The 13,744-nt window shown below is 45.0% G+C and overlaps 2 long non-coding RNA genes across 4 annotated transcripts in view; one reads left to right on the plus strand and one right to left on the minus strand.

Annotated features, from left to right (window-relative positions):
* Positions 1 to 13,744, plus strand: part of LOC137542007 (uncharacterized) — a 256,415-nt gene that overhangs the window by 122,460 nt on the left and 120,211 nt on the right. Inside the window, exon 4 of one of the 2 annotated variants that reach the window (XR_011025326.1) lies at positions 8,645 to 8,719. The exons of the other annotated variant lie outside the window; for it this stretch is intronic. This is a non-coding gene — a long non-coding RNA (uncharacterized lncRNA). Of the gene's footprint in view, positions 1 to 8,644; positions 8,720 to 13,744 lie in introns of those variants that run through there. 2 annotated transcript variants of the gene reach the window in all.
* Positions 1 to 13,744, minus strand: part of LOC137542006 (uncharacterized) — a 213,966-nt gene that overhangs the window by 96,023 nt on the left and 104,199 nt on the right. The window lies entirely within an intron of this gene.

Consider the following 13,744-nt stretch of genomic DNA (forward strand, 5'->3'; position numbering starts at 1 on the left):
AGGGACATCACACAGCAAGCGATGGTGGGGGAGATTGAAGCGCTCCTGCATCTTGGCGAGTGCCCCCGAAGCAGTACTGGAATTTCTACAATGTTTGGCCACTCGACGCACCTTCAACAGAAGATCGGCCACGCCTGGGTATGTCCTCAGGAACCGCTGAACTACTAGGTTCATCACGTGCGCCAGGCAAGGGATGTGTGTCAGCTTAGCCAACCTTAAAGCGCGAATGAGATTACTCCCATTATCACACACAACCATGCCCGGTTTCAGGTCCAGCGGTGCCAGCCACAAATCCGTCTGTTCCTTTATTCCCTTCCAAATGTCCTCCCCTGTGTGCTGCTTATCCCCAAGGCAGATCAGCTTCAGCAACGCTTGCTGACGCATGCCAACAGCTGTGCTGCACTGCTTCCACGATCCTACTGCTGCTGGGTTAGCGTTTCCGGATGAGGTACAGCTTTGAGATGCGTTGGAGGAGAAGGAGTCAGAGAGGTAGGTGCTGCTGTTGTTATCCAGTGGGAGGGACGGCGGTGCAGCTGTTTGCGGCGTGGGCAACACCCGCGCCGTAGCAGGTGAGGAATCGCTGCCAGGCTCCACAAGGTTTACCCAGTGCGCGGTAAGGGAGATGTATCGACCCTGTCCGAACGCACTCGTCCAAGTGTCAGTGGTGAGGTGAACCTTGCAGGCAACGGCATTCTTCAAGCTTCGGGTTATTTTGCTGACCACGTGCTCATGCAACTCAGGCACTGCAGAGCGCGCAAAGTGGTAGCGGCTGGGAACCACGTAACGTGGGATGGCCACTGACATCATGCCCTTGAAGCTGTTTGTCTCCACCACTCGATATGGCAGCATTTCGCAGGCCAGAAGCTTGGCTATGCTGGCTGTTACTGCCACGGCCCGGGGGTCATTTGCTGGCAATTTCCTCTTGCGCTCAAACATCTCCGACACAGACAACTGAACCGTAGCGCTGCACACGGAAGGGCTGTTGGTTGTTGTGTTTGATGAACACTGGGAGACCTCAAGAGCACTACTCCGGAAAGTGACAGTGTCAGCGTCGTCTGATGTTTGTGAATGTTGTGAACCACGCAATGGCTGGGCTACTGCTGCTGCTGAGGCGGGTCTGGTGGTGAGTCTGGTGAACCCAAGGGAGGCAGTGTTGCTGGTACCCTGTCCTGCCGCGTTTGCCCACAGAGTGGGATGTTTGGATAGCATGTGGCGGCTCATGCTGGTGGTGGAGAGGTTGTTAATACTTTTCCCCCTGCTCAGACGGGTCTTGCACACCTTGCAAATCGCCATGGTAACATCCTCAGTGCAGTCTTCAAAGAAAGCCCAGACTTTGGAGCACCTGCCTCCTTGCTGGCGATTTCTGTTTGCTCCTCTTTTGCCTCTCACTTGAACTTCCACGCTTGTGGTGCCTGAAATTGCGCGCCGCCTACCTTGTGGCACAAGGCGAACTCGTGCAGCAGTGGGTTCTTCAACAGACTCATCTGTGCTGCTGCTACGACGGCGATGTTCTCGTTCACAAACAAAATCTGGGTCTATGTCCACATTGTCCATACCCTCCTCTTCCATCTCCTCAAACTCGTCATATGTCATTGTGGGGGGCCGCCGCCGTGGAGTAGAGCTCCCCAGAACAACCTCTGCGCAGCTCACTCCAACGTCGTCTTCCAGATCTTGTCGGCCGACCTCCTGCAATTGCAACCCCTCCTGCCCGACTTGCTCTGGGATTTGGGTTTCTGAGTCCTCCTCGGACTCGCCTTGTATTTCAGTGCGCGGTGCATTTCCCACAGTTAATGGTTGTGAATCCGGGCACAACATTTCTGGCTGTTCCTCCATTGACCTTTGAAAGGTGGAAGTTTGTTGGGCTGGGAATAGCTCCTGCGAATACCCCATTGTGTCCTGAGGTAATTCATCGGACTGGTTATCTGGCAGTTGTGTGCGTGGTGTCGCTGCCGGTTGTGTCAGCTTTGTGCCCACTGGCTCCTTGTAACTGGCTGAGGACTCGGACCTCGTGCGTGATGTGCTGGTGCTGCTTAACCCACTGCTGGACGCTTGAGAGGTCATCCAAGTAATTATCTGGTCCTGTTCTTTTGGATCTGTGAGGGTTGTTGTCCTGGACAACATGGGCGGTATTGAGTGGGTTTTCTTTGGTGCTCCCCTGTGGCCTGTACGTGAACCGTCAGGGGAAACACCTCTTCCCTTGCCCCTTCCTCTTTCACCGGATTTCTTCCTCATTTCACTTATCCTTACAGTACACACTGACTGGCAGCAGTACAGTGGCAGTACAGAAATGCTATACAGTACCACTATTTCCAGCAGCGACACAGAGCACAATGCTATACAGTGGCGGGTGAGCGGTGTACCACTATTCCCAGCAGCGACACAGAGCACAATGCTATACAGTGGCGGGTGAGCGGTGTACTACTGTTCCCAGGCCCAGCAGACACAGAGTGGAAGTAAACACAATGCTATATAGTCTGGCTGAGCGGTGTACACAGAGTGGCAGTACACACAATGCTATATAGTCTGGCTGAGCGGTGTACACAGAGTGGCAGTACACACAATGATATATAGTCTGGCTGAGCCGTGTACACAGAGTGGCAGTACACACAATGCTATATAGTCTGGCTGAGCCGTGTACACAGAGTGGCAGTAAACAATGCTATATATAGCATGGCTGAGCGAGGTACACAGTGGCAGTACACACAATGATATATAGTCTGGCTGAGCCGTGTACACAGAGTGGCAGTACACACAATGCTATATAGTCTGGCTGAGCCGTGTACACAGAGTGTCAGTAAACAATGCTATATATAGCGTGGCTGAGCGAGGTACACAGTGGCAGTACACACAATGCTATATAGTCAGGCTGAGCGGTGTACACAGAGTGTCAGTAAACAATGGTATATAGTCTGGCTGAGCGGTGTACACAGAGTGTCAGTAAACAATGGTATATAGTCTGGTTGAGCGGTGTACACAGAGTGGCAGTAAACAATGGTACATAGTCTGGCTGAGCGGTGTACACAGAGTGGCAGTACACACAATGCTATATAGTCTGGCTGAGCGGTGTACACAGAGTGGCAGTACACACAATGCTATATAGTCTGGCTGAGCGGTGTACACAGAGTGGCAGTACACACAATGCTATATAGTCTGGCTGAGCGGTGTACACAGAGTGGCAGTACACACAATGCTATATAGTCTGGCTGAGCGGTGTACACAGAGTGGCAGTACACACAATGATATATAGTCTGGCTGAGCCGTGTACACAGAGTGGCAGTACACACAATGCTATATAGTCTGGCTGACCCGTGTACACAGAGTGTCAGTAAACAATGCTATATATAGCGTGGCTGAGCGAGGTACACAGTGGCAGTACACACAATGCTATATAGTCAGGCTAAGCCGTGTACACAGAGTGTCAGAAAACACAATGCTATATATAGCGTGGCTGAGCGAGGTGCACAGTGGCAGTACACACAATGCTATATAGTCAGGCTAAGCCGTGTACACAGAGTGTCAGTAAACAATGGTATATAGTCTGGCTGAGCGGTGTACACAGAGTGTCAGTAAACAATGGTATATAGTCTGGCTGAGCGGTGTACACAGAGTGGCAGTAAACACAATGCTATATATAGCGTGGCTGAGCGAGGTGCACAGTGGCAGTACACACAATGCTATATAGTCAGGCTAACCTGTGTACACAGAGTGTCAGAAAACACAATGCTATATATAGCGTGGCTGAGCGAGGTGCACAGTGGCAGTACACACAATGCTATATAGTCAGGCTGAGCCGTGTACACAGAGTGTCAGTAAACAATGGTATATAGTCTGGCTGAGCGGTGTACACAGAGTGTCAGTAAACAATGGTATATAGTCTGGCTGAGCGGTGTACACAGAGTGGCAGTAAACACAATGCTATATATAGCGTGGCTGAGCGAGGTGCACAGTGGCAGTACACACAATGCTATATAGTCAGGCTAAGCCGTGTACACAGAGTGTCAGAAAACACAATGCTATATATAGCGTGGCTGAGCGAGGTGCACAGTGGCAGTACACACAATGCTATATAGTCAGGCTAAGCCGTGTACACAGAGTGTCAGTAAACAATGGTATATAGTCTGGCTGAGCGGTGTACACAGAGTGTCAGTAAACAATGGTATATAGTCTGGCTGAGCGGTGTACACAGAGTGGCAGTAAACACAATGCTATATATAGCGTGGCTGAGCGAGGTGCACAGTGGCAGTACACACAATGCTATATAGTCAGGCTAAGCCGTGTACACAGAGTGTCAGAAAACACAATGCTATATATAGCGTGGCTGAGCGAGGTGCACAGTGGCAGTACACACAATGCTATATAGTCAGGCTGAGCCGTGTACACAGAGTGTCAGTAAACAATGGTATATAGTCTGGCTGAGCGGTGTACACAGAGTGTCAGTAAACAATGGTATATAGTCTGGCTGAGCGGTGTACACAGAGTGGCAGTAAACACAATGCTATATATAGCGTGGCTGAGCGAGGTGCACAGTGGCAGTACACACAATGCTATATAGTCAGGCTAAGCCGTGTACACAGAGTGTCAGAAAACACAATGCTATATATAGCGTGGCTGAGCGAGGTGCACAGTGGCAGTACACACAATGCTATATAGTCAGGCTGAGCCGTGTACACAGAGTGTCAGTAAACAATGGTATATAGTCTGGCTGAGCGGTGTACACAGAGTGTCAGTAAACAATGGTATATAGTCTGGCTGAGCGGTGTACACAGAGTGGCAGTAAACACAATGCTATATATAGCGTGGCTGAGCGAGGTGCACAGTGGCAGTACACACAATGCTATATAGTCAGGCTAAGCCGTGTACACAGAGTGTCAGAAAACACAATGCTATATATAGCGTGGCTGAGCGAGGTGCACAGTGGCAGTACACACAATGCTATATAGCCAGGCTAAGCCGTGTACACAGAGTGTCAGAAAACACAATGCTATATATAGCGTGGCTGAGCGAGGTACACAGTGGCAGTAAACAATGCTATATATATAGTGTGGCTGAGCGAGCGGTGTACTACTGTTCCCAGCAGCGACACACAATGACTGGGGGGGACCCTGGCTAGCGTGGCTGGAGAGCGAACTACCCTGCCTGCCTATCGAAAGCTAAACCCACAGAGAAATGGCGGAGATATGACGTGGTTCGGGTATTTATTTACCCGAACCACGTGACCGTTAGGCCAATCAGAGCGCGTTCGGGCCCGAACCACGTGACCCGTTCGGCCAATCACAGCGCTAGCCGAACGTTCCCCGAACGTTCGGCTAGCGCTGTGATTGGCCGAACGGGTCACGTGGTTCGGGCCCCCCATGCGCTCTTAGTTCGGCCATGTGGCCGAACGGTTTGGCCGAGCACCGTCAGGTGTTCGGCCGAACTCGAACATCACCCGAACAGGGTGATGTTCTGCAGAACCCGAACAGTGGCGAACACTGTTCGCCCAACACTACCTCAAGCACTCAAACAGCCAAGAAACAGTGAGAGACAGCTTGAGATAAGGTTTTACTGCATCAAAAGTCATTATTTCTGCTTTATTTTATAGTTTGAAAGACAGTGTAGTTTTAAAATTGGGACTGTGACAGAATGATGCAATGTTATAAAAAAAGGTATATATAACTGAAAATAAAAACATGAGACTCTTTTCTTTGCTACTAATGTTCTGTTCATTATCCATACTACACATAAAATTCATTATATTTTATTTTCGCTACAGGTTTGCTTTAAAGGGGAATATAAATCGTATAATACCATTCATTCGCTTTGCAGACAGTACATGTAGAAGAGCAAGTTCTGACCACACAGGAATTCTCATGTCATTTCCTGGTTTTCTGGCTGATAAATTCCCATTGTGTCTGCATAGAAGCGCGCCAGCGTGTTAATAGCCCTATGATGGAGCATGCACTGTGTAGCCTGACATGTAAATGAGATTCGGTTAATGGGAAAGGAGTGTATGCTAATCGCATGTAAATAATAGACTACAGAGTGTATGAGAGCTGTTATTTAATGTACACCAATCGGTGCCATGCTGAGAACTCTGACATACACACACAAGGATGCGTAATTAACGAATATTTATCATGGATGAGAGAAAGCATGAGCGCCCAGTAATAGTGTGTATGATCACTGGCTTCTAAACACCACTGCCAACGCTTTAAAGATAATCTATCTTGCAAGTGTGTTTATTAGTAGCTAGGTTCACTGTACAAGTCGCTGCAGTATTATGAATTGTAGGGAATAATTATTAGTAATTCAGGTCTCCAGCAGCACAACTGTACTCTAGTTTATGGTTGGAGTCAGCCATGTCTACATAATATATTAAAATGTATTAATGAAACAATACAGTATCTAAATCCAAATTCAGAATTGCTAATATATCACAAATGCATTATAGCTGGTTAGTGTAGCACCCCTGTTCCATTGTAATTCAATCATTTGTGCAGAGCTACTGTATATAACTCATAGATTTACTTGTCTTTATTAATGTAGGTTTTGTGTTGTGATCACATACTTTTTGACATATTACAAAATGTGTTAAAGCTCCAGTAGTGAAAATGGGGCCTTTGCAATTGCTACAGGAAGTGCTAAGGTCTGGGAACTCAAACACAGAAGCATTGCCCTCTGAGTCCCCGAGAGATAGAAAGTGTAAAGGTGTGCCCACTAGCGATCCAATTTCCAGAACTATCGACAGTCCAACGATTGTTACGATTGATTGGAAATGATCATTTGGGATCATCAACAGAGCGAAAATGATGAGTAATCCAATCAGAGTAAAAAATAAATAAATTCTGAATTCAGAACCATGTAACGATGGCTAGAACAAACGTTCATCAGTCAATCAACACCATTAGCAGTACCCAATCGATTGTACGGTCAGTCGTTCAAGTGATTGTACCCTCAATGGTCACCTTCAAGTGTGAACAAGCTAAATTTTCATTGCCTGCAACTGTGATTTGTGCGGTAATTAAAAAGTATTTTTTCCAGTTTATCAGGTGTGTAATCTTCTGGAGGCCAACCTCTCTATATGATCATTTTAATAGTTATCTTACATTACCCTAGTAAGGAAAATTGACATTTCGGGCGCCTCCACTCCAGTATTAGATGCCTGTACAAAATTCATTCCTGCAATAGGGGAAGGAGACACAGAGAGCCCGATATGGTGCAGTATGTACTAGAAAGTTAGGGTGAAAGTATAAAATGTAAGAATAATACTCACAAATCTGGGTTACCTTCCAGGTAACCACTATGAAGGCAGGTGGGGAGATTAGACCTGTCCCCACTCAGGATTAAGAAGTCGCTCTCTGTAGATAGGAAAAAAGGGGTCCAAATCCCCACCACCAGGGTTGGACACAACTTGTAAGCAAGGTTACAGAGGCGCCAGTAGTATAAAATTGGATAAAAACTTCTAAAAATAGGGAGGCAGTTGCAAACCAGTTCAGTCAGCTGCATACAACGCACGTTCCCAACACTACATCAGGAGGTCTTATGTCACTATGCGTTTCGGGGGACACCCTCTTCATCAGGTCAGGTAAAAAAAGGGGTCACTTGAATAGTATTGTATGTTGTGCTATGAGTGGTTACAGGAGCTAACACTTTCTCATGAGCACTTGTCATGCCACCTTGTCTGTGATGGTATGCCAAAGAGTGTGACCAGAGATTACTAATTGATGGGAAAATATCAACTGGACTCCCCATCCTGCTGTTCTGTGCTGAAATGGTGCTGGATGTGTCTCCTCCTCGGCCCTGAATTCAAACAGCAATATGATATAAATAAAATGGCTTTTATTTTACAATATTCATTTATAGATTATTGAGTCAGTATTTACTTATTGTAAATCTGTCTGATCTATATGGAATGTTCATTACTGAGAGTTTTATGCACAGGGGGAGATATTGTTGAAAAAAAACATTATTTACCACAATGCAATGAGGTTCACAGACAGCAAACTATCGGGACGATGGTCATGACATCACACTTTTTGAGGGGTTTCACCACAATATCAGCCATACAGACCCCCTTCACACCTCATTCTGACACAGAAAGGTGCCATGTGGGCACTCTACTCAGGAGGCTGAGAAATGGTATGTTTAGTTCTGTGCTTGGAGTTGGGCTTTAAACTGTAAGCATAAAAGAGAAAAGCTGCAAACTGCTTGCTGCAGACCTATGAAGATGATCTAAGTGCAGATGTTGTTAAATTAGTTATTTCATAGCAGTCAGTCACACAGGATAGATGTGCTCCCTTCAGAAATATTACATTTTGTGATTTGCCAGCCAGTGGCTGATTGACCGCTTTTAGCTTTAGGTTTGTTGGTATGTTATTCTGAATTAATGCTTCAAACAACTATTTTGTCTTCTGACACAATATTTTCTGCAGACGTCTGTAAGAACCTTTCCTCTTATGCGCATATTAATATTAATGATATGTCTTCCCGTAATGTCAGACAGAAGTTGTCAAAGCCTCAGAGTCCTCTCCCATCCAGGCTATACCTTCTTTCCATCCATCTTTTATGTGTTCCACTTTTCTTATCCTCCTTACTTGTCTTTAATTTTTACCTTCCTTGCTCATATCATGTCCTTTGTTCTTCTTCCCGTTACCCCCAAATACAGCATCGCGTCTGCTGAGTCCATTCTTGATGTGTGCGATTTTTCCTGGCCTTTTATTATGGCTTAACAAGAAGAAACTCATCTGTTAAAGGTATATACATCCTTGCTTAAAGGAGCTGCGAAGTGAAATAAGTATATTCTTTTTTCCTTTCCTTGGGCTTGTTGCAGCCCCTAGAAGTGTATGTGACCCTTGCTGCAGCTAAGGTCTTCGCTGGTGTCCCACTGTCAACCTTTAATGGATTGCTGACCCCATCAGGTCAGCAGCTTCTGCGCTTGCATTTGTGTACCCAGCATAAAAGAGGAATACAGTACAGCTATGTTTTGTTTTAAATTGTAAATTACATTTTGTGACATCACGTACAAATTACTACCACAGCCTCTAGGTCCCCGGGCAAAATTTATCAATAGTGTCTGAGAGGAAAATCTTAGGAGATTTCTAGAAATCATGTGGAACTGTCTTTAAGTAGGTGCAATTTCCTTCTAAAGCAGGAGGAGATAAGACGGGTTCTCAGAATTGGTGCAGTCTGTGAGGGAATCCTCTGAGTGAGGTAAGATGTACTGTGGCAGCTTTAATACAGAAAAGGGAGACTCACAATAGTGTTTTAATGGAAAAACAGCCAGAGACCTTTTAAGGTAGCTGCTGTCTTGACTTCACAAGGAAGAGATTTGACTGACAGCTGTTAGAGAGAACTTAAATTCAGTCATGAGGGGAATAAATCAACACTTACAGCACAAGCTGACAGTTGATCCCCCAGTGTGGTAGCTTTGCATGAGCTTCAGAAGTGGTATCAACCACTTCTTAATTCTAGCACAGGTTAGCACTGGTTTTGCAATGTTCTATCAGTACAACATTTCTTTTTCTAGAAATTCATGCAAAACTAGTGCAAAAGTTCTTATTTTGTAAGTAGAGAATTTACTCTCAGAACACATGCAGATGACAATACTGATCAAATGGGTAGGAAATATGAAGAAGAAAAAAACGTTGTAATTGCTTTGATCAATCTAGCCCCCTGACTCCAGTCTTATTATATAAATATATACTATACTGAGCATGAACGCTTGTGAGAGTATACCTAGATTCCACAATGGGTGGTAGGTCTACTGCTGAGTGCGGGGAAACACAAGAAACTACTGCTTTTTTTGTTACATAACAGGACTGGCACTAGGGACCCAGGGTTATGGGACCATGTTATGGGACATCCAAAGTATGAATAATATGTAACTAGAGGTGTGACATATGGATAATTGCACTGTACTTTGAAAGTACAATTATCTTAGTCTTATGATATGTATGGTTCAAAGGTAATTTATAAGTGTGCTACACAAGTGAGTTAAATAATGTCTCTGTGGATACATGACATGGCAATCCCTTGTCCACTGATAGCTCATCAGTTTGATATCTCCAGTACCAGTCCTATAGCAGCTATTGGTGCTGCACACAAGATTTAGGGCTGGTTTACACAGACGTCTGAGGAGGCGTGTCATTTCTGTTCTTTTAAATGCTTAACACTGACCAGTTTCAGTCGCCATGTTGATTAGTCAAGTCTTTTGTAAGTGGTTAACATCAATTGCTAAAGCGTTCACGTTTAAAAGATTTTTTGGCCCAGAGGATTATGGTCCATTTCCTGTCCTCTCTGCCTTGAGAATTGTGGCCCACTTCCTGTCAGACGCATACCTCTAGAACGCCTTGAAAAGACAACCAGATCGTTTGTTGGCTTTGGAAGGCGACTGCCAGTGGTTTCTATTGTCATTTGGAGAGCGCTGACGACTCCAGAAGCCGCATGTGGTTTCTGAGAGAAGTCGATGAACCGTAACACTTTTGAAAACATTCTTCAATGCTATCAAATGTGAACACAAAAACGCTATTGATAACGGTAGAGACGATGCGATTAAACAACAATAAAAACCGCTGACAGTCATCTGTGTGAACCGACCCTCAGGCCCCATTTACACTTAATCAGTTGCTCTCGGTTATAAATGAAAGGACAACTGAGTTTACAAAGTTATGCCCATGTTTCCCAATGGCTCAGTTCACACTATACATAATTTAACTGAAAGATGTTTCATAATGCACTGCTATGGAAAAGGAAAAAAAAATGTGTAACCAACTGATTAAGTGTAAATGGGGCCTAAGGATGCTTTATAGTTCAAAATTTCATCTGAAGCAATACCAGTCTTTGTCAAATAGTTGAAACCCCTCAAAAACACAAATCCCTGAAACATGAAAATACAGGGTCAATCAAATGGACATTTTTGTATATCATTTTACTAACATTCCTGTCACTATACAAAATGTGCTATCAATTAACTTTTGCTCCTAAGGCTAGGTTCACAGTGCTCACAGAAAAATTCTGCATGTCAGCTTACTGCCCATAAAATTCTATGGGCCTGTTCATAGTAACTGATTGCGTCATTCTAACTTGCTGCATGCAGGCTTTGCATTAAAGTCTATGTCCAGTCTCCATTGCAGTTCACATACATTTTAACACGTGCGTTATGCAACTGACCACTGTGAATCCAGCCTAAGTTTTCTTCTAGGAGATCATTTTTCATTTTCCCTTTAACCACACAGCCCGTGGGTTGTTTCCACCTTATGGACGAGAATTTTCACATTTCAGCGCGCCTCCCTCATTCATTCCCCAATAACTTTATCACTACTTATCACAACAAAATGATGTACTGTATTTTTTGGACTATAAGGGCCCTTTTCCACTAGCAATCGCTAGCGTTCACGCTGAACGCTAGCGATTGTTGAATAGCAAAGTGCAGGAAAGTTCCGGAGATTGCGTTGACGATTTTGCTATGCTGTAGTGCATAGCAAAATCGCAGCAAATATCGCTCCGCGGCGCGATTGCATTTGAGGCATAAATGAATCGCGGTAGTGGAAATAACCTACCGCAATTCCTATGTTATTTAGCAAACCCTAGCGATGGTAAAATCGCTAGCGGTTTGCGATTTTGAGATTCAGCTAGCGCAAACGCGCTAGTGGAAAAGGGCCCTAAGACTCAATTTTTCTCCTCCAAAAGTGGGGGAAAGAAGTCACTGTGTTTTATTGTCTAAATCGGATGTCAAACCGGTCCTACGAGGGCCGAGATCCTCACACATTTTTGATACAGCTCAAATAAATTGATGGGTCTGAATCAGGGAAGGTGCGGTCCATCAGGTAGAACACATTCCTCTCTTTCTCAGTCCATCCTAAACACTGGCATGGATCTGGCCCTCCAGGCCTGGAGTTCAAAACCTGTGGTCTAAATGCAGGGAGTTCCTGACTTGTGAACGCCTGCCAAGACGAACCTCCAACCCGCCACGGTGTTGGGAGCTCCTGGCAAGGACACAGGGACACGAAGGGACATAGAGGAGGACACAAGTGGGGCACAAAGGGGCATAGAGGAGGACACAAGGAGGACCAAGGTGGACACATGAGGGACAGTGTAGGACACACGGAGACACAAGAGGTACAAGGTGACATGAGGTACAAAGGGGACATAATCCACAAGATGCCCCTTCACCATGGATGCACCAGGATTAGTATATATCTATTTTTTTCCTGATTTTTTGTCCTCTAAACCTTAGTGCGTCTTATGGTCAGGAGCATCTTATAGTCCAAAAAATACAGTATATCTTGTTTTTTCCTCTAACAATTAGGCTTTCTTTAGGGGGTACATTTTGATAAGATTTTTTTTTCTAAACACCGTACATTTTAACGGGAATATTAGGGAAAAAAAAATATTTCTCAGTTTTCGGCCATTATAGTTTTAAAATAATACATGCTACCATAATTAAAACCCATTTATTTTATTTGCCCATTTGTCCCGGTTATTGCAACATTTAAATTATATCCCTAGTACAATAAATGGTGAAATTATTTAATTTGGAATTAAAGGGACACTTAAGTCAAACAAAAAAAAAATGAGTTTTACTCACCTAGGGCTTCCAATAGCCCCCTGCAGCTGTCCGGTACCCTCACCGTCTCCCTCCGATCCTCCTGGCCCCGCCAGCAGCCACTTCCTGTTTCGGTGACAGGAGCTGACAAGCTGGGGACGCGAGTGATTCTTCGCGTTCCTGGCCACAATAGCGCCATCTATGCTGCTATAGCATATATCATATACCATATAGCAGCATAGAGGGTGCTAATGTGTCTGGGAACGCGAAGAATCACTCGCGTCCCCAGCCTGTCAGCTCCTGTCACCGAAACAGGAAGTGGCTGCCGGCGGGGCCAGGAGGATCGGAGGGAGACGGCGAGGGCGCCGGACAGCTGCAGGGGGCTATTGGAAGCCCTAGGTGAGTAAAACTCATTTTTTTTTGTTTGACTTAAGTGTCCCTTTAAAGGTGCATTTTTTCAGTGTTACTTTGGAAGTGACGCAGGCAACTTATTGATCACAAAATATGAAAACACTGAAACTGGAATTCAAGACAGCACTGTTTGCTGATGACACAATCTTCACATTAACTAACCCACTTGTCTCGGTCCCAAATCTTTTTAGTGAAATTGATCATTTCTGCCGACACTCTGGGTTTAAAATCAATAAAACTAAATCTGAAGCTATCTCATTTGACCTCTCTGAGGCGCTCTGCTGTACACTTTCACACACGTTTGGCTTGAAATTTAAACCTGGGGGAATCAAATATCTGGGGGTTACAGTGTCGCACGATCTCGAGGACGTTTATAAGCTCAATTATATCCCTATGTTTAGAAAATTGCATTCTTTATTAGATGAGTGGCAGTACTACCGTATTTCGTTGTTGGGACGGATCCATGCGATAAAAATGACGCTGCTCCTAAAGTTATTATATCTCTTCAGGGCTCTGCCTATCAGGGTCGCTAGGAAAGACTTAGAGATACTTCAGTCTAGAATCACAAATTTTTTTTGGGGCAGGACGTAGACCTCGTATTAAGTATGCATACCTGGCCAACTCCACAAACTGGTCTGGGGGCTCCTAGTTTATTACATTATTTCTATGCTGCTAGACTTTCTCAGCTATTTCAATGGTCTTCTCCCCAGGGCCTAGTAAGGTGGGTAGACCTCGAACGGGAAATGATCCACCCCTTTCCCCATTAAGTATCTACTATGGACCCCTAGGCCTTGTTTAGGCCTCGAAGCT

This window comes from Hyperolius riggenbachi, chromosome 12 (assembly GCF_040937935.1).
Source record: "Hyperolius riggenbachi isolate aHypRig1 chromosome 12, aHypRig1.pri, whole genome shotgun sequence".
Taxonomy (NCBI): Eukaryota; Metazoa; Chordata; class Amphibia; order Anura; family Hyperoliidae; genus Hyperolius; species Hyperolius riggenbachi.